Source organism: Mauremys mutica, chromosome 8 (genome assembly GCF_020497125.1).
Source record: "Mauremys mutica isolate MM-2020 ecotype Southern chromosome 8, ASM2049712v1, whole genome shotgun sequence".
NCBI classification, from domain to species: domain Eukaryota; kingdom Metazoa; phylum Chordata; order Testudines; family Geoemydidae; genus Mauremys; species Mauremys mutica.
Window position 1 is genome coordinate 14,182,259 of NC_059079.1, and position 20,255 is coordinate 14,202,513.

Here is a 20,255-nt window from a genome sequence, read left to right on the forward strand (position 1 = left end):
CAAAGAGCCTGTAATTCTTCATGCAAAACACCAGCTTCTTCAGAAACCCAACTGGTTTCATATTTGAAACCCTCTTTGGCAAGGCCCATTTCCACTCGCTGCCAATTAACTGCAAACTGGTTTAAGATGGGCAACTTCACTATCAGCCTCCAACAGAGAGCATGTTCCTGAGGATGATCTGGTATGTAATAAACACGTCTTGCTACCATGTTTAAACTCATCTTCAATAGTTGGCAACCCACAGCTAGCTGTGATGTTCCACACAGGAAAAGAAGCTGTACATTCATATCCTCTCTTTCTAGTAAACGTCACTGGATCAAGATTTTATACTCTGAGCACATAACTGACTCTTATTTGCAGAACTTCCCGTGTTCTGCATTATTTTGGGGGCAGTACTTACAAACAGAACACCGGTAAACAAACAGATAATGGAAGGGTAATAACTATCGTTATAACTCACCAAATCATACTGCACTCCTCTTCCAGACCCTAAGCAGAGGGTCCAGATCATCCCTTCCCACAGAGAAATCCTCAGGAGATCACACAGGGGGGAGGAAATCTCCCTGAGGATCCCCAAGCAGAGTATCTACCCTGTCGTTCCATAGGGTCAGTTCTGCCCTTCCCAGTGGGGCTATTTCATGACCTAAACCCTCAATGCTGGAGGTCCCACAGGAGGCCATGGCCATCCATGTGGAGGCTCTGTGCTTCTGCCCTGGCATCATGCCTCTGTACTAGCTGTGGCCCCCGAAGCGCAAGGGCCATTGCAGCCATGCTTCTGGGGGCTCTCCCTAGCTGCCATGAGCTCCCCAGAACTCCTGCTGGGTGATCCACACTAGTCAACGCAGATGAGAGCTGTGTTCTCTTTGCAGAGCTTTTTCAGAAGAGCGTGCATTTATGTTTTCCTACCCCGACCTACACACTGCCCTCACAGGCTGCCCATTCCTTCCGCTGACCCACTTGGTCTCTAAATCCACCCGCATCACAAACCCAAAATCACGCCACACCCTCCACAGCATCCAAAGGAGAAGGTTGAGGAGAGTTCTATGGAGGTAGAAGAATCTTTACTTCCATCCGCAGAAAGTCCCATCTGCACAAGTACAGAGGATAAGAATTGGGCCAATGTTCCTCAGACTAACATTGTATCCAATACTGCAATGAGAAAAAAGGCTTCTATTGACAACCATGGGAGATGTGATGAACAAAGTCTGGCCTATAGTACACTACTTAGTAGTCTTGACAAAATACAATCATCTCTCCAGGGAGACAACAGCAGACAATGTTTTAAAGAAGAAAATGTACACTAGAGTTTGAACATCCTGGACACTTGAGAAATGAACACAGGTGGACACAGTTTCAGCAGACCTCTAAAACGGTACCTACAATATTTTCGGGCAAATCCATTTGCTTACATTATGTGTATACATTCATGCAGATATTTGTGTAATTGTTAAAAAGCTTTTGAAAGACTGAAGAAGCATCAAATAATAACTAAGCATTACTTCGCACAATTTTCATGTTGAAGCTGCTATGTAACATATTAGTTAGGTCTTGCCCATCTGACAGTTAGCAAACCTGTTTAACTAAGTGTGCAGTATTTCTTTTTATTCTTTGCTCAATCTCGTATAATTGTACAACTTTATTTTTCACTCATGTAGCTTATTATTAAGCAACCATCTGCTTTGGTAACCAGTAAATATAATCAAAATTCTTTGCATTTCAGATCCACTAAACATTTTCTAGTTTCTGTAATATACATATATTTTGCTTTTCAATCAACTACTTAAATCCTGGAGATTCTAAGAGACCTCTTCTGATGTGATGTTCTTCAATCTTGACAGCACAAGACCATCATGCCACAGTAAAAATCATTGTCACAAATAAATATCATATTTAGGGTAACATCCAGCACACCATTTCTGCCAAAATCACGACCACTCCAATCACAGACAGTAACTAGTAAGCTAATAATACATTATATTTGGTTTCCTCCTAGGTCATACTCAATTTTTCCCCTTTATAGTCTCCTTGCAATATTTAGACTGGGTAGACCGTTCTAAACATGTCAATGACATAAATAAATGTTTAAGTGGCCAGTCTACCTGGGACTCTGTTCTTGTCACATCTCATAAGCTTAACATGGTTGGATCTGGTCAGTAATCAGATGGGAGACCTCCAAGGAAAACCCAAGTCCTGAAGCAAGTGGCACTGGTTTTTCAATAGGTGGCACTCTAACCTCAGACTAGAACTGAGTAAATGTCCCCAAGATGGTGTTAGGACCACTGTTGCTGGAGGTGCCAGCTTTTGAATGAGACCAAGCATCTGCTGTTACTTCTGATAGGCATACGAAAAGATTCCATGGCATTTTTCGTAACACTAGAGTTTTAACCTTAATGTCTTGGCCAATTCCAGACTGGGTGAGCACATCATCTGCCTAATCTTCCCCCTATAGTTTCCACTACAGAGATTATTCCTGATTTCCCCTCACCTTAAAACTGCTGTAGAGAGTGCTGGCACAGAATGGTTGCTGCATCTCAATGCAGGCATCATACAGTGGTGGGTCACTGTCCTCAACGCACTGTGTAGAATTTTCAGAAAGATTTTGGCTCATTCGGGATAAAAGCACAACATGAATCTAAATTGCTATTATTAACACCCAAGATCCCTATTAATATGAAATCAATTTGTAAAAAGTTTTCAATGATAGCATTAAAAAGAATGTGTTAACCTCCCAAGTTACTATCTGTTCTTATTTTCCTTGCCCTCATCCTCCTCATTTCTGCCTCCTTGTATCCTAGCTCCTCATGGTGTTTTTAATCTTACCGTACATTGTTATCTTTTTCCAGGCAGGGTCCTAATTTAGTCTGTACAGTGCCAGGTTCATATAGAATTCATAAATATAATAATATAAAACTCCAAATACCATAGACGTCATTATTATTTGTATCTTATAATAGTATTTAGAAGTGCCAGTCAGATGGGGGATTCATTATGCAAGGTGCTAAGATATATAGCAAAACACCATCCTTCACTCAAGAGAGCTTACAATGTTGGTTTAAGGCATGATCTAACGTGTATGGCAAAAATCCTCACTTTGTATTTTAATTTATTGTCTTACAAAAGTGCTGAGAAGCACTAATTTAGACTTCTATGTTACTTAGGGTAAACTTTTCAAAAGTAGCTAAGTGACTTGCTCAAGGTCACACAGGAATTATGTGGCAGAATCGGGAATTAAACCCAGATCTTGAGTCCCAGCTACCACTCCCATGAGAGCATTCTCATTCTCTAAACATTGTAACAATTAAGCCTTTTTAAATGACGACTTAAGATGAGTATCAAGTGCCTCTAAGATTCTATATCATTTACACAATATATTTCCACCAGCCAGTTTTGCAGGTCGATGGTTAATCAATTCTCCTCCTGCATTTCTACTAGTAATTCAGATTTTTAAAGCTGAATCAGTATTTTTCCAAATCAGGATGAGACTGTAAATAAATAGCGACAGCAGATCATCTAGGCCCAATCCTAGAGGTCAGAGTTTAATCTCAGCTGCACAGCATGCATTACTACATCTCTCAAAAGACTCATGGCTACAAAGGTGCATCTGAGATTAGAATCTGGACACTAGAAATCTATTGAAAATGGATAATAATGGCAGTGTCAGTGTCCAAAGATTGTCACAAGGAGACAAGATATTAACTTAAAATGAACAGAAATCCAAACTATTGTTAAGATGAGCCATCCATTCCATCTTAAATCCCCCTCTTTATTTAGTCATTCACAACGGTCTCAGATATAATTCCCTTTATGCTGAAGTTTGTTCTCTCAGCCTAAAAGCAAGTTTGAACAGAATCCATTGAATTGTTTTGAGCTATAAGAATGGGGGGAGGAATTGACTCCTTATAAAAGGAGTCATTCTGTCCTTCTCTGGTTTGATAATGAAAACAAGTCTTCCTTTTTAGAGAACAAACACATCACAGACATGGTCCTGAGTGAGGAATGGGATCTTAGCTTGACTTGATTAAATTAATTGTTTGATTAAAAAATTAAGGCATCAGAAATGATCAATAGCACTGAATAGTTATTGTCTGCTGAAACAAAAGCGTTTGTAAATGAGTACTATCAATTTTCAATATAACTCTGCAGCAGGTTAGCAAGTAAGGTCCCAATCCTACAGAGACTTAACACACACGCTTAACTTTATGCACTATGCACAATCCTCACTGAAGGCATTGGGATTACTCACAGTGCATAAAATTAAGCACGAGCATAATTATTTGAAGAAATGAGGCCTAAATAGGCTTGCACCAGTACACGGGGCTGGGAAACACAAACTTTGGGTTCACATGGACACTATTCCTCTTTTCCTCTCCTCCTATGCTATTGCCACCTTCATGTCTTCCCTCCCCCACTACTTCCAAACCCTTTGATCTTCTCATAAGCTACATGACACCACTAGCTGCTGCTCTGCCTCTAACTTAATGTTGGAATTGGATCCTTCCAAATACAGAACTCGGATTCCAAGAATCCTTCTTTGGTGCAACACCGGCAGCTGCTTTTGCTTTGAACTAGTGCAGTAAGGGTCTGTATGCTTTTTATGAAACACCACTGTGCATACTGTTCAGACCAACCACCAGGCTTCAGAATGAGAGAAAAACACTTACCTTTTCATCACATGAATAGGACATATTAGATGTGATACAGATGCCAAGTAGCATTCTGTAGAGATTACAATTATTTTTGTGCTTCATGCTATGGACACCCCACAAAGCCCAGTAAGTCATAGTCTAGAGTAGCCTCATGCACTCTCTAGTACTGCACACGCTAGGCAGTGACCTTCATGTCTCTCTCCCCCAGCAATACCCACCAAAAAGAAAAACGTGTTGCTAACTGTGTATTAGCATTCATGGAATTCAAGGAACATCATTCCATTTGTGTGCCTGGGTATGGCTGAAAAAAAAAAAACAGTAGATCTTCTGGGAAGTCTGTGAGGGGGATGGATCTGCACAAGGGTCTCTGGGATCCCACCTCCCAGAAGCCCTTTGGAGCTAATTGAACCTGGCCTTTGTGCCTATATCCTTCCCTCTTTCTAAAATGGTGTACAAGCAAGATTAAATCCATGCTTTGCATTCACCAGCTGCTTCCAAATGCCCTCTCTAGATGGAAGGTCCTTTCACCGTGTGTAGCTCATGCCACAAAAGGTGTGGCTGCCCTGTCCACAGATGTGAAAGTTTTTCTGTCCCCACTTTACTCTCTTCTGTACTTGTAGTGAAGGAAGCCACAGTGCAGTGCTGGCTGACTCTTTTTGAAATCTGGGAACGAGTGCTGAGCTGTAAGCGGATGATCAAACAATGGAATGAACACCTCACCACTATACCAGCCAGGGGTGAAAGTAAAATACAGTTCTTACTGGTATGGGTCCCACTCTGCTTCCCCTCCACCCCCGGAAGGGGCGGGGCCCTCAGACAGAAGGGGCAGGGCCAGGGGTGGAAGTAAGTTACATTTCTTACCGGTACAGTCCAAAAACAAGCAACCCATCTCTCCTACATACTTCATGGATCCCTCCCATTGCATGACTTAGATGTACAAAATAAAGCTACTATTACTACTACCAGTACTGTCTGTAATAAAACTTTACTATTGGAATAAGCCTGAAAAACTGAAAACTCACTGTCACATTTTTCTCCTTGTCCTCCCTCCTCCTCCTCCAGCCAGGCTGCCCGATAGGGCTAGGCTCCACATTCCCCCAACCCCCGCACTCAGCAGGGGCTGCAGGGGCTGCCCTCTAGCTTGTAGCAGGGAGACTGGCTGAGGGAGAAGCCTCCCCAGGTAGCCTGCTGCCTGCATAGGAGCAGTTTAAACTTAACTGTTCACTCAGGGGTCTGAATCATGGAATTGGGGCTATTTCTGGCATCCTTGTTAATTTCACTCACAGTTGTTGTATCATAGATTTGAACTTGGAAATGGTTCCCGATTTTGATTGTATTTTTTGAGTATTATTGAAGATCGCCTCGTCCAGGGGGGCAGAAAAGAACTGTCTCGGCTTTGGGGCTTGGCTACACTTACAAGTTGCAGCGCTGGTGGAGGCTTTCCAGCGCTGCAACAACACCCCGTCCACACTTGCAGGGCACAACCAGCGCTGCAACTCCCTGGTTGCAGCGCTGGCTGAAAACCCATCCCGGCAGGGGTATAAGGAGTGCAGCGCTGGTGATCCAGCGCTGCCCAGCAGGTGTGGACACTCACCAGCGCTTTACCTGTCCTCCAGGGAATAAGGAGGTATCCCAGAATTCCTGTTCAGCCACTCTGCACATCAGTTTGCACTCTACTGCTCTTGGCTCAGGTGACCCGCCCTGTAAATGCCCCGGGAAATTTAAAAATCTCCTTCCTGTTTGCTGCAGCCAGGTGTGGAGTGCAATCAGTTTTAATCAGTTACAGGTGACCATGCCTCCACGCGGCAAACGAGCCCCAGCATGGAGCACTGGTGAATTGCAGGACCTCATCAGTGTTTGGGGTGAGGCATCTGTTCAGGCACAGCTGCGCTCCGGCCGTAGGAATTACGATATCTTTGAGCAGATATCAAGGGCCATGCTGGATCGGGGCCATGATCGGGACGCAGTACAATGCAGGGTGAAAATTAAAGAGCTGCGGAGTGCCTATTACAAAGCCCGAGAGGGGAATCGACGATCCGGAGCTGCTCCCACGACCTGCCGTTTTTACAGGGAGATGGATGAGATACTTGGGGGTGACCCCACTGCCAATCCCAGGATAACGATGGACACTTCTGAGCAGGCTGGGGGACAGGAGGAGGAGGCGGAGGAGGCGGCGGAGGCGGAGGCGTGGGGGGGGGAGGAAACCGCGAGTGAAGCTCCTGGCATGGGGGAAGAAACCGCAGATTCCCTGGAGGCATGCAGCCAGGAGCTCTTCTCAAGCCAGGAGGAAAGCACCCAATCGCAGCAGCCAGCAGTTGCAGAAGGACAAGCAGAGGAGCGTGTTACCGGTAAGCGGCTTTTATTTTCTGGGTGAAATGTTTCTGGAGAGGAGGGGGGGTTATGGATGCATGCATGCCAGCCTCTAGATGTGGAATAGCCCGTTGATGTGGTCTATCACGTCGCGGTAATCTGCCTCAGTTATCTCAGCAAAAGCTTCATCCAGAGCGTGGGCAATATGCCTGCGCAGGTTTATAGGCAGCCACTGTGTCCCTTGTCCCAGTGACGGTGACGCGTCCGCGCCACTCTTCTGCCAGTGGTGGGGGACCATTTCTGAACACAGGCAAGCCGCATAGGGTCCCGGGCGGAATCCACATTGCTCTAAAAGAGCCCCCCGCTGTTCCCTAGTGACTCGCAGTAGGGAAACATCTTCCAGGATTAAGTCCTGTGAAAAATGTTGGGAGACTCTTTAGTGAAGAGATAGGGAGATAAGATCACCCCTGCATCTGCATTTCACTCAACCCCTCTAGCACTCCAGATTACCCGAAGCAACCAGCTCCCCTCTTACACCCAAGCCCCACTTCTCCCCATATAAGCACTGCTCACTCACCATGTCGTGGCTTCTGTAGTGTTATGCGTGTGGGTAAAAGAATGCTTAAATAAGAACTCACTCCCTCAGTGTAACAATTCATGTCTGGAGATAGTGGATACAATGCTGCCCGTGTTAAATGTTGTCATTTCTGTTTCTACAGTGACCTTGACTACTGGACTGCCCAGATGTTCAACATCACAGAGGCTTCAAAATTTGAGAAAAAATCCCCGAAAGAGCAAAGAAGACATGCTGAAAACTGTTCTTAATCAGTCTGCTCGAGAGAGTAAGGACTTGAAGGATTGGCGAGAGAAAGAAAGCAGGACACGCAAGAGAAATGCAGTGGCCAAGAGGAAAACCACGGAGCGGCTGCTAAGCATCCTGGAGCGCCAAGCGGAGTCTATAGAGTCACTCGTTGCCATGCAAGCAGAGCACTACCGCCCCGTCCTTTGTGCCTTGTGCCCCAATGTCAGCTCAAACCACCTTTCCCCAGCATCCAGGTTCTTACCACCACCAGCTGCCTCCAACACCTGTATGTTCCCCAACCAGCCCTGATACCTACCACCACCCTTACCCTCTGCATTCAACCCCCATCACCATGCAGTATATGAACCCTGAAGTGCAGGATTCATTAAACAGCAATCCAGACAGGGCATATGCAAACTTGTGACTGTACAGTTCACCAACCCACACCCCTGCCCTCTTGTGTTCATGAAATGTTGTGTGTCTGTCTGTCTGTCAAGGAAGTTTTTTTCTTTTCAATAAAACAATTCTTGGCTTTGAAAACAGTCTTTATTATAGCAGATAGTGAAAGATACCTTAGCCCAGTAAAGAAAGAGGCACTACAAATCATATTATTATTATGGATAATAGAATAACAGTGTAAGCAGTGCAATTCACTCCCATGCAAGGCAGCAAACATTATTGTTGGCTTTCAGCCTCAAATTCTTCCCTCAAGGCATCCCTAATCCTTGTAGCCCTGTGCTGGGCCTCTCTATTAGCCCTGCTCTCTGGCTGTGCATATTCAGCCTCCAGGACTTGAACCTCGGTGGTCCATGCCTCACTGAATGTTTCACCCTTCCCTTCACAAATATTATGGAGGGTACAGCAAGCGCATATAACCGCGGGGATGCTGCTTTCCCCCAAGTCTAGCTTCCCATACAAGCAACGCCAGCGGGCTTTTAAACGCCCAAAAGCACACTCCACAGTCATTCTGCACCGGCTCAGCCTGTAGTTGAACCGGTCCTTGCTCCTGTCAAGCTTCCCTGTATAGGGTTTCATGAGCCAAGGCAGTAACGGGTACGCGGGGTCTCCAAGGATCACAGTGGGCATTTCGACATCCCCTACTGTGATCTTCCTGTCTGGGAAAAAAGTCCCTGCCTGCATCTTCCTGAACAGGCCACTGTTCCGAAAGATGCGTGCATCATGCACCTTTCCAGGCCAGCCTGTGTAAATGTCAATGAAACGCCCGCGGTGATCCACAAGCGCCTGGAGAACCATAGAGAAATACCCCTTCCGATTAACGTACTCTGATGCCAGGTGGGGGGGGGCCAGAATAGGAATATGCGTCCCATCTATCGCCCCTCCACAGTTAGGGAAACCCATGTGTGCAAAGCCATCCACAATGTCCTGCACGCTCCCCAGAGTCACGGTCTTTCTTAGCAGGATGCGATTAATTGCCTTGCAAACTTGCATCAAAACGATTCCCACGGTCGACTTTCCCACACCAAACTGGTTCCCGACCGACCGGTAGCTGTCTGGAGTTGCCAGCTTCCAGATTGCAATAGCCACTCGCTTTTCCACCGTCAGGGCAGCTCTCAATCTTGTGTCCTTGCGCCGCAGAGTGGGGGCGAGCTCAGCACACAGTCCCATGAAAGTGGCTTTTCTCATACGAAAGTTCTGCAGCCACTGCTCATCATCCCAGACTTCCATGACGATGTGATCCCACCACTCAGTGCTTGTTTCCCGAGCCCAAAAGCGGCGTTCAACGGTGCTGAGCATTTCCGTAAATGCCGCAAGCACTTTAGTGTCACACGCGGCAGGCAAATCCATATTGATATCATCGTCGGAATCCTCACTGTCACTTTGGAGCTGAAGGAATAGCTGGACTGCCAAACGTGTTGTGCTGGTGACACTCATCAGCAGAGTCCTCAGCAGATCGGGCTCCATTTGCCACAGAAATCGCGATTCACACAGAGAGTAACAGAAAGACACTCACAATGGCGCCAAACGCTGCTGGAAAGAGTGAATGCTGGGATGTGAAGCGATGCACCACGGGGCGCTGGCAAACAGGAAGCGGAATGACCCGCACACTTCCTTCCCCTTCCCACAATACTCAGCGCCAAAACGGCGCCAAAACGGGACGAGGTGCTCTGTGGGATAGCTGCCCACAATGCACCTCTCAATACAGCGCTGGAAAGTGCTGCAAGTGTGGCCACACTGCAGCGCTGGTAGCTGTCAGTGTGGCCACACTCCAGCGCTGGCCCTTCCACAGCTGCATGACCAGCGCTGTAACTCCCAGCGCTGCAACTTGTAAGTGTAGCCAAGCCCTTGGTCACCTCTCTCTCTCCCTTTATCCCACCCCCCTCCACCCCCAACAACTGTGAGTGAAATTAACAAGGATGCCAGAAATAGCCCCAAATCCGGAGTGAACAGCTAAGTTTAAACTGTTTTTATGCAGGCAGCAGGCTACCTGGGGAGGCTCCTCCCTCAGCCAGTCCCCCTGCTCCCAGCTACAAGCTAGAGGGGAGCCCCTCTGCAGCTCCTGCTGAGTGGGAGGGTCAGGGGAACGAGGAGCCTAGCCATGTCGGGCAGCCTGGCTGGAGGAGGAGAGGGAGAGAAACAACAAACAAATGTGACAGTGAGTTTTCCCTTTCTAAACTTTTATTAGCTTTGAGTTTGAACTTTTTGTTATGCAGCCAAAAGAGGTGAAAGTAAGCCAGTACTGAATGCTCCACTTATCTGCCAGTACACTACTGCACTTTTTACCAGTACTCCATCCCGGGCCGTACCAGCTTACTTTCACCTCTGATACCAGCACTCATGCACAATAATATAATTTCTTAAACTTGGTGTCTTCTACTGCCAACCTAAGAGAAAACATGATGAAGGAAATAAACTGTTGCTTTCAATCAACTTCTTTGTTGATTCAGCCATACCCAAGTTCAGATATAGAATAAGAATATTTTATATTTTTCACAATTTACATGAATATGATTGACAATACGTATTTAGCGCATTTCATCTAGTACCATATTTCCAGCTTCTCTTGTTCACAAAATTGTTAACCTTTAATTTTTATAATAGGATAGCTCCTGCAGGACCCACTTAGGATCAGGGCCCCAGTGTGTTAGATACCCCCCCCACACACACACACACACTGAGCTTACAGATCAAGAGAACAAAATCTTAGCAACGAACTACAGGAGATGACATTGTTTCTTTATTTCTGCAAATAAAGATTCTGCATGCTGTTGGGAGATAGTGTGACAACGGAACGTGCATAGGGTAGGGACGCAGGAATTTTTCCTGCTAATCAAAAGCTCTGCCAATGACTCACTCTGTGGCTTGAGGCCTATCACTTTACTTCTCTACTTCAATCACCCCATATTTAGATCTCAGTCCATATTTAGATCTCATTTAGTCAATGGTAGTTTAGGCGGTAACATCAATGGAAGCAGGATCAGATCCTTACCTCACAAGTGTGTTGTGAGGATTAATTAGTTAATGATTGAACATTTAAAGCACATATAAGTTCTAATAATATCTAGTGACAGTATCAGACATAAAGCAAAGGTATTTTTTAAGATAGAAAATGCCAACTATAGAATTTGAATGAAAAGCCCCTTAAAAATCATACTTCCATTTTAAAACTTTTATCTACTATTGCTCCAAGTAACACCTTATAGTAATGTCACTGAAAGAGGTTAAAGAAAAAAAAATAAACTCCACTTTTTCAGTGTATTTACTTAGTGCATTTAAAAGTACTTTATGTATAGTCACTTACACCATTTCCTTCATTATATCTATTAAAGTAGCACCTGTGGGTCCCAACTGAGATCAAGGCCTCTTTATGTTAGGTGCTACGCAAGGAGAGAAAAGGGTTGGAGAAAGAAAATATTATTATCCCCAATCTACTAACAAGGGGATAGTGAGATTAAGTGACCAAGGTCACATAAGAAGCCTATGGAAATAGCTGGAAATAGAACCTAGAGCTCCTGAGTCCTAATCCAGGGCCTTAACCACAAGTCTATAGGCCCCAATCCTGGAAAGATTTATGCACATGCTTAACTTTGCGCCTTGTGAGTAGACCTTCAATGGGACTATTCACAGTGCATAAAGTTGAGCACATTCATAAGCTGCTGTAGGATCAAGATCATAAGTGGTTTCTACTCTTGCTTTTTTGGGCCTTTCTGGGAAGCAAAAGGCAAACAGGAAAACATTACCAAAAAAAAATACAGGATTGTAAAACCACAAATATTAGCAGCACTTGAAACTACCCCTAAGTTAAAACAAATGACTATGTTTCAAGTTGATGGTGTTCATTTAACTGTTTTACCTGTCTTGGTGCTTGAATGCACATTATAATTCAAACATGACTTACAGCACAGTTTAACTATAATCTTATGGGATGGGTCTCCTTTTAGTTAAAAGGAAGAAGGATGGAATACAATTAATTTATTGCTTAGGAGTACAAGGGCTTTAAGTGATCTATTAAAGAAGTTTTATAAAATTAAAAACTGAAACAAGGTTAAGAGAAAACAAGCATCCTCTCCCTTGAAATAGTCAAATGACAAGTCTTGTTATTCCTAAGGTCATCAAGGCCAAATGTGAGCAATGACTTTCATTAATTCAAGCTTTGTGCTTTTGTTAGGGGACTGTTGCTACTGCATCTGCGCCTCTCAATTTGGGCTGTTTTGGTAACAAAGATCCCAGTGATCATCTAAACCTCATTTGAAGCACCTGTGAGCAATTCATTATATTAATATAACAGGGGAGGAGTAGAGATACTAATAAATAGGTTGTTGAGCAGCTTTTGCTGCCAAGGTTGCTTTATGCAGCAAGAAAATGTTCCCTCCACCAAAAAAATGGTACTCACTGGGGAGCTGCACTGAGACACTGGGATCTGTTGTTCCACAACCTGTCAGTACGCACATCTGGCATAGGATAAGCACATAAATTAAAATCCCCCCTCTAAACAGTTGCTGAATTTGTGTTCAGTACATCTGAGAGACTCCAGCATGATTTGAAACAATTTGTTCTTCGTTCAAATAGCATGAATGTTCTTTAGCTAAAGGTGGCTTTGAAAAGGCATCTGGTAATGATTTCTACTAGCAGGGCTTCACGTGATTTAAAATAGATTTGTATAAATCTGCACATAAAAATAAGGAATTGGTCAATACCTTTAATTGTATTTGTACATGATGTAGTTACAGCTAATGTCTGAACTTTTGCCTTTATTCAGGTTGCAGTTTAAGAAAATATGGATTTTTAAAATTTAAAAAAAAAAGATTTTGCTGTATTTAACATGTACTCAGTCATATTTTATTTAGTCACATTTTACCAATGTCAGTGGAAACCAAAGATGAATTGCAATAAAAACTGTGATTTGTTGATCAGTATCATCACACAATACAATTTAGTGCAGGTCCTAGAGTACAGTCTATATGGGAAACATACATTCCCAGGTGTTTGATACTGAACTGGTAAAATACTATACATAGGACAGTACAGCTACTATGCTTGAAATACGACAAAACTAGACTCATTTTATGCTACCAACAGTATACTGTAAAACTACTGTGGAAACAGAGCAGCGTGCATCCTATTAAAACACAGGATTCAGAGGCCTCATTTGTGCTGGAGCAGCCTTGCAGCCGCTCCAATTTCGGAGGCTGGCATGACCACCTTAGGGCAGCCCCAGCTGTGCCTTTGATTCAATGGCTTCAGCCTATGTTGTGTAAAGAGACCAAAGGGAAATTCTGAATCAAGCTGTATCAAAGTGAAGACTCACCGGCGCGGCGCCTCCTGCTGGTCATCTGGGAATTAGTTCTTTTGCAGCCTTGAAGCGCCCTCTGCTGGCCAGTGTCTCGCCTGCCTCTGGCCACGTGTCCTTCCCAGACCCCGGTGCCTCTTTACCGTGGGGTTCTGCCCCCAGCAGAACCCCCTCACTCTGGGTTTCCCCTCCCAGGGGAACCCCCAACCCTATATCCCCACTTTGCCTCAGTGGCTACGGCCAGTCCTCATCTAGCCCCTGCTCACTGGGGCAGGCTGCAGTCTGTCATGGCCACTCATCATTGGCAAGGGGTTAGGACCTATTGCTTTTGCCTATCCCCGGGCTGCCCCTCTGCAGCCCCCATATCTTTTGGCCTTAAACAAGGCCTGCAGCCTGAGGGGTTACCAGGCTGGAGCTCCCCAGCTCCCTTTGCCCTTCCACAGCTCTGCTCCATTTCAGGTACTCTAGGGCTAGAGTGAGACTCCTTCAGTTTCTGGCCCCACAGCCCTTTTATCGGGGTCAGCTGGGCCCTGATTGGCATGGCCGCAGCTGTGGCTGCTTCCCCAATCAGCCTAGCTTGGCTGCTTTTAACCCCTGTTCTCCAGCCGCCCCACTACACAAGTGACAAGCCCAGAGTCAGCAGATCTGGGGTCTGATCCTAGCTCTGCCAGTCTTCCTCTGTGAGGTTGGGAATGTCACTTAAACCAAGATCCTCAAAGATATTTAAGAGTCACAGGTTAGGCACCTAAGTACCTTTGAGGGTTTGGACCTTAATCTCATCTCTCCCTATTTTTCCATCTGTAAAATGGGAGCAATAGTACCTAGCTACTCCACAGACATTGTTGAGACATCGAATTCATCAGCATTGATAAAGGGCTTCAAGAGGCTCAGATTGAAGGTGCAATTACTATCTATTACTATTAAATATCTAGCTCTTACAGAACTGGTGAAATGTTTATTACTATTACTAGGAGGCATACAAAATCTACACTGAAATTTCTCGTGGACATCAAACTATTGTATGAACAGGCTATTTAACACATCACAATTTTGATCACTTTAGATAAAGAATGTAAAATAAAAATAATGGATAGCAATTATGTATCATCCTCCATGAGAAAGAAATTCTTTAGCAAATGAATTATTATGGCCAGTATAAATATTTTCAGATCAATATTACAGTCTCGGGGGAAAATCATAATTCTCACTATAATAGGTACTCATCAAGGCTTTCTTCTAACAGCCATATTAAAAATGGATTTTGAAAAACAAGTAGCTGTCCTTAAATCATGTTCTATCAATAACAAAAAGGCTTTTTTTCAGATTCACGGTTGTCTGATTGGAAGTTGAGGAACCAAAGTAGAAAAGCGATATGGCCAATAGCTTTATACATATGGTTTTCATAAATGGTTCCAATTCAGAATCCATCAACAAACCAGAATCCATCAGTCTCTCTCAATTGGAGTTTATCTGTAACAAAACCTATAATTTGCTACACTACATTGTGAGTTTAGCAAATGTGAAATTAAGGCTGTATTTAGAATTGTTGACCATTTCCTTATATCGCTGAAGTAAAGTGTAGACAAATTTGCTTTTATAAAAACACTAAATACCATTCTAAACATCTGAAATTACATATGAAGGACAGTAATTTGAAACCTTCCATTGATCCAAAAAGCACTTTAAGCAAGAAACTTAAGGTTTTTTTAATTAACAGCCTCCTGCCCCTAGCCCCATCATGTGGTAGCTATGATAGAAATAAACACTGCATGTGAAGAAGTATAATCATGTGTAGTTGGGACATTTTAGTCAGACAAGTGCTCGGATCTCATCTACTTGAAACTGCCTTATACACGAAAGGTGTCCATTGATAATTAGCTGCTTAACTGACTGTGAGTATATAAGGTACCTCTCAGACTTAATCTGTTACCTGATTTGTCTTCAAAAACAAAATTTATGATGTACAGGAGACAGCATATTGCAAGAACTGGAATAACGTACAATAAACATCAGTTGGACTACAGGAAAATGCATTCCCACCTGATCAGCAACAACTAAGTCAAATGTATGAGAATCCATCCAGTTTGACAAATCCATTTTATTTTTTGTAATATATTACTACCATATGTGTAATTAAAAATAAAAAGATAATTTGTTTTGGTGAGATAGTACTGTGACATGAATTACTTGAGTTAAAATAAAAATCTCTAAGGAGAAAATAAGTTTAAGAAAATAAATTATAGTAGGAATATTTGCTAAAACTGCCAAGAAAAATGGGAATCATGATACACTTTTCTGTGGGAGTATTTGATCTTTGCATCTGAATCTTTTCAGGGCATGCTGCACTATGTTGGATGTGGCTTTGCAAGAAGGATGGAAGAGTAAAATAGGAAATGAAAACTGAAAAAAATTCATTTCGACTCATATAAAATGATTTTTTTTCACTTCAAAATGATTGTAAAGTATTTTTTTCCATTTTCAATAGAACTGAAACAAAAAAGGGAATAATTGGAAACTTCTGAATGATACAAACATCATTTGTGAATTTTTTGTATTGTTCAAAAAGTCATTTTTCATTAAAAAATAAGGTTAAAAAAATTCTCTAACATCCACTTACAGTCTTCACCTGCTAGTACAGCACAGTACAGATTTGTTTGAGGACAATATCAAGAGATTTCAGAAGGATCATTATTTTCCAGTGAGCCTCCCATTGCTACAGGCTTACCTAAAAAGTCCTCCAAATTTGCTGCAAATAGTATTTTATATATTTCAGTCTACTGCACAGTTTATGTCTATTTCACCATTGCCTGGGAGCCTATTTAAAGCTATTGACAAACATATTTCTACATTTCTTTGGCTGGGTTAAAAGCCAGTTTCAGCACAAAAAGGTTTTTTTCCTAATAGAAAGCTGGAGGGCAACTTTGCCACTTAATCTTTCCCTGATTATGGCCACTTAGCAGGTTGCTTGGGATAAACAGTGGAAGGGGGAGCCCTGGCTGTAATGCAAGGGTGGCTCCAGGCACCAGCACGCCAAGCGCGTGCCTGTGGCGGCAAGCCACGGGGGGTGCTCTGCTGGTCGCCGCGAGGGCGGCAGGCAGGTTGCCTTCGGCGGCATGCCTGCGGAGGGTCCGCTGGTCCCGCGGCTTCGGTGGACCTCCCGCAGGCGTGGCACTGAATCCATGGGACCAGCTATAAGCCTATTCTTTTTTTGTGGCTGTTATCCTCTGATCCTTTAAATGCCCTGGGAGGAGAGATGGGGATATTTCCCTGACTCCAATTCTTCTCTCTGCTTTAGAGATCTGGAAAAAGGCAATCCTGCACCGGTTATCTTTCACCCACTGTCTGGATATCCATTGGCTGTGCCTGTTTATCAAAAAAGATAGTTTAGAACAGGGGTCGGCAATTTAGAGTCTTCATTTATTCACTCACTCTAATTTAAGGTTTCGCGTGCCAGTAATACATTTTAACATTTTAGAAGTTCTCTTTCTATAAGTCTATAATATATAACTAAACTATTGTATGTAAAGTAAATAAGGTTTTTTAAATGTTTAAGAAGCTTCATTTAAAATTAAATTAAAATGCAGAGCCCCCCGGACCGGTGTCCAGGACCCGGGCAGTGTGAGTGCCACTGAAAATCAGCTCGCGTGCCGCCTTCGGCACGCATGCCATAGGTTGCCTACCCCTGGTTTAGAAGGTAGTAGCTGGGGAAAATGTGGTGGAGGGTGTGGTGGAAAAAAGGCACATCTTCATCTGCCAATGAGTCAAAAGGAGGGATCTAGGCACGTGTGCAATCACTCTCTGGTTTGATTTTGTTTGGCTCCCCCACCCCCATCTCAGTCATTTCTATACCAGCTAACAAAGATGACGCCGGCAGTCATTTTGGGAATCCCAGTTTACCCAACATGACAGCAACTGCAGTCTGCTGGTATTTTTACCACCATGACATCTAGATTTGCTCTGAGCAGGATTGGACCATATGCTAAAAATGCCAGTACTCTGACTTCCTTCCAGCTCCTCCCGCCACTGCAGCTGCAACAGGGGGAAATTGTATGAAGAATTTGAGTGCAGACACAGCCAAAGGGCGATATCATCTCCCTCTATGCAAAACCACATGGAAGGGGGAAATCTGGTACCACAACTATGAGTCTTCGCTTGAGGGTATTTCACCCCTAAAAAGGAAGGATAAGGGGCAAGGGGCATAGCTTTCAGACTGCAAGAATCTATGGAGAGAATCCTAGTCCCATCTTTTCAGATTTTGGGCCATCCATGTGGGCAGCATACTCCTTTGCGTGCTATCTGAGGTTCTCCTTCCCCTCCCCTCGATGCATGGCCAGTTCAGACGCGGTGCTGCCCCTACCGCCTCATCTCTGTTTGTGGTTGTGTACCCCTGCTCCCTTCAAGAACAGCAGACGCTGGAGCTGGGGGGGGGGATTTTTCAAAAAAAAAATTTTTGTTGGAAAATGCCAGCAGAGAAGAACATTTCATTGGGAAGGTTTCTTGGGGCTAGGGTGTAATTTCTGGTTAAAACCAGATAAAGAAAGTCTAGAATGTGGGAGAGCCAGATTCAAACTCTGCCTCTGAAGCAGGGAGAGCACAACAATGGGTCTCCCACAATGTCCTAACCACTGGGCTATTGCAGGGGACTGGGGGGGTCTTTTCTTTCTTTCTTTCTTGAAAAAGATTTTAAAAGTCCTAGTTTCATTCCAATGTGGAATCAAAACAAATTTCAAAACCTCAACATTTTCCACAAAAGAGAATTCTTTTTCCCAGCCAGCTCTAGTAGAAGCCATGGACTGCAAGTTAATGCTGCAATGAGCAGCACTAGAGGACACGATTCCACTGGTCACACTGAGTGACACAGGAGCATGTTGCCTCATGCTTCTTCCTACCACTACAGCCTATGCCTTCACAAAGCCCCAATGAAGATTTGTTTATGCAGCGTCCCCCACTTGCTTGGAAGTAAAATCCTGCCCAAAAGGTCTGCAGCCACTTCACAGCCACCCTGTGCTCCCCTCTGAGCCAGATAACAGAAAAGAGATTTCTGATTTAGTGTTTCTGAGAGCTACCCATGTTATCGCTGCCCTAGGTCTGCTGTCACCTGTTTCTCCTTTGTCAATTATTATTAAACATTGGTGTATATATACAGTGTTGTTGTGGCCATGTAGGTCCCAGGATATTACATAGACAAGGTAGGTGAAGTAATATCTTTTATTGGACCAGCTTCTGTTTGTGATAGAGACAAGTTTTCAAGCTACAAGCTACACAGAGCTCTTCAGATCTGGGGAAAGGAACTCCTTGTATTCAGCTGTGCGTCTGTCTAATTTGTGTATACAGCCCCATAGGCCTGCATAGAATTTAGCTATGGATGTTTACCATCCCATAAACCTTTCCAGAAGTGTTTGAAGTAGTCATTATTCTTTGAATTAGGTCACTAATTAGGCAATCAAGGTCACTACTGGAAATGGTAAACATCATGGATTTAATGGCACACACTGTACCCAGTGTTGCAATAGCAATCTTTTAAAAAGTTATTTTCTATACATTTGATGCACTGAGTGGGAGTCCTGCACGCAAAATGATAGCGGGATTTCACCCTAATTAGTGTTTGGTAACGCAGTTTGGTGACTTGTAGGAAGTTTGATGAGTTTGATCTACCATTGAGGGAATAAGACCTAATTCTATCAATTTTAAGCTATTAGAAAACAGATACAACATTCCCTTTCAGGACACAGTTGTTCTAATTTTAACACCTGGATCCATGAATGACACTATAAAGATTCCATTTGTTAAAATATTAATATAAATATCTGCACATAAGGGGGGAAATAATTAGGCGGTTTTATCTCTTATGACAGAGGAAAAAGCTATTTTTTTTAAATTACTTACTTCACTTTAGATAGGCTTTGTAGGTTAGCTATAAGGAATCCACAGTTCACATGAAAGTGCAATGATAAAAAATGCAGATGCTGTGAAACATTTATAAAGAGAAAGTACAAGGGAATATGTAGTCTAGAATCTGAAATGACATTTTGGCATAGAACAGATCTCCCACAGGGCAGTTTTGAAACTTCTAGAAATTCTTAAAATGACATCTTTCAAAATGAACAATCATCAAATACACCTAAGTCATTACCTCAAAGTGCTTTACTGACAAGACAAACTGAGAACAGGCTAAAATTAACTACCCTGTTTTACAGCTTACAGACCTGATTCTGCAACCCTTACTCCTTCAAGGAATTCTTACTCATGTGAGTAGTCCCATAGACTTCAGCAAGACTACTTGCATGAGGAAGGTTGTACAGAAGAGTGATGGTAGTAGAGGACATTAAAAGTACTATGACTTTTGTATAAGCAATTGTTTATAAAGTGAAAGGAGTACTCCTACCTTAAAAATAGTGCCAGGTACAGAATTGGGATGTGGACCAGTTGGGGTTCAGAGATGGGTGACAAAATGGTTAGAGATATGAAGACACATCATGAGAGGCTGAGGAGAAAATATTTCGACTATTCAGTTTAGGGAGGAGATGAATAAGAGGAGTATAAAACAGGTAAGTTAGCCACACCTATTCATCCTCTCTCAGAATGCAAGAACAAAAGGACATTCAGTGAAATTAAAAAGGCAACAAATTTAAAATTAATAAAAGGATTTTCACCATTGACCCCTGGAATTCATTGCCACAAGAAACCTCTGAGCCAAGAGCATAGAAAGATTAAAATAAAGGATGCACATTTGATATGAACAATGAGA

The 20,255-nt window shown here is 43.3% G+C and overlaps 1 protein-coding gene across 1 annotated transcript in view; it reads right to left on the reverse strand.

Annotated features, from left to right (window-relative positions):
- The window catches only part of DAB1 (DAB adaptor protein 1), a 418,072-nt gene that overhangs the window by 262,046 nt on the left and 135,771 nt on the right, over positions 1-20,255 (reverse strand). The window contains exon 5 of the mRNA XM_045028235.1: positions 19,893-19,991. The gene's annotated coding sequence lies outside the window, so the exon portion shown is untranslated. The remainder of the gene's footprint in view (positions 1-19,892; positions 19,992-20,255) is intronic.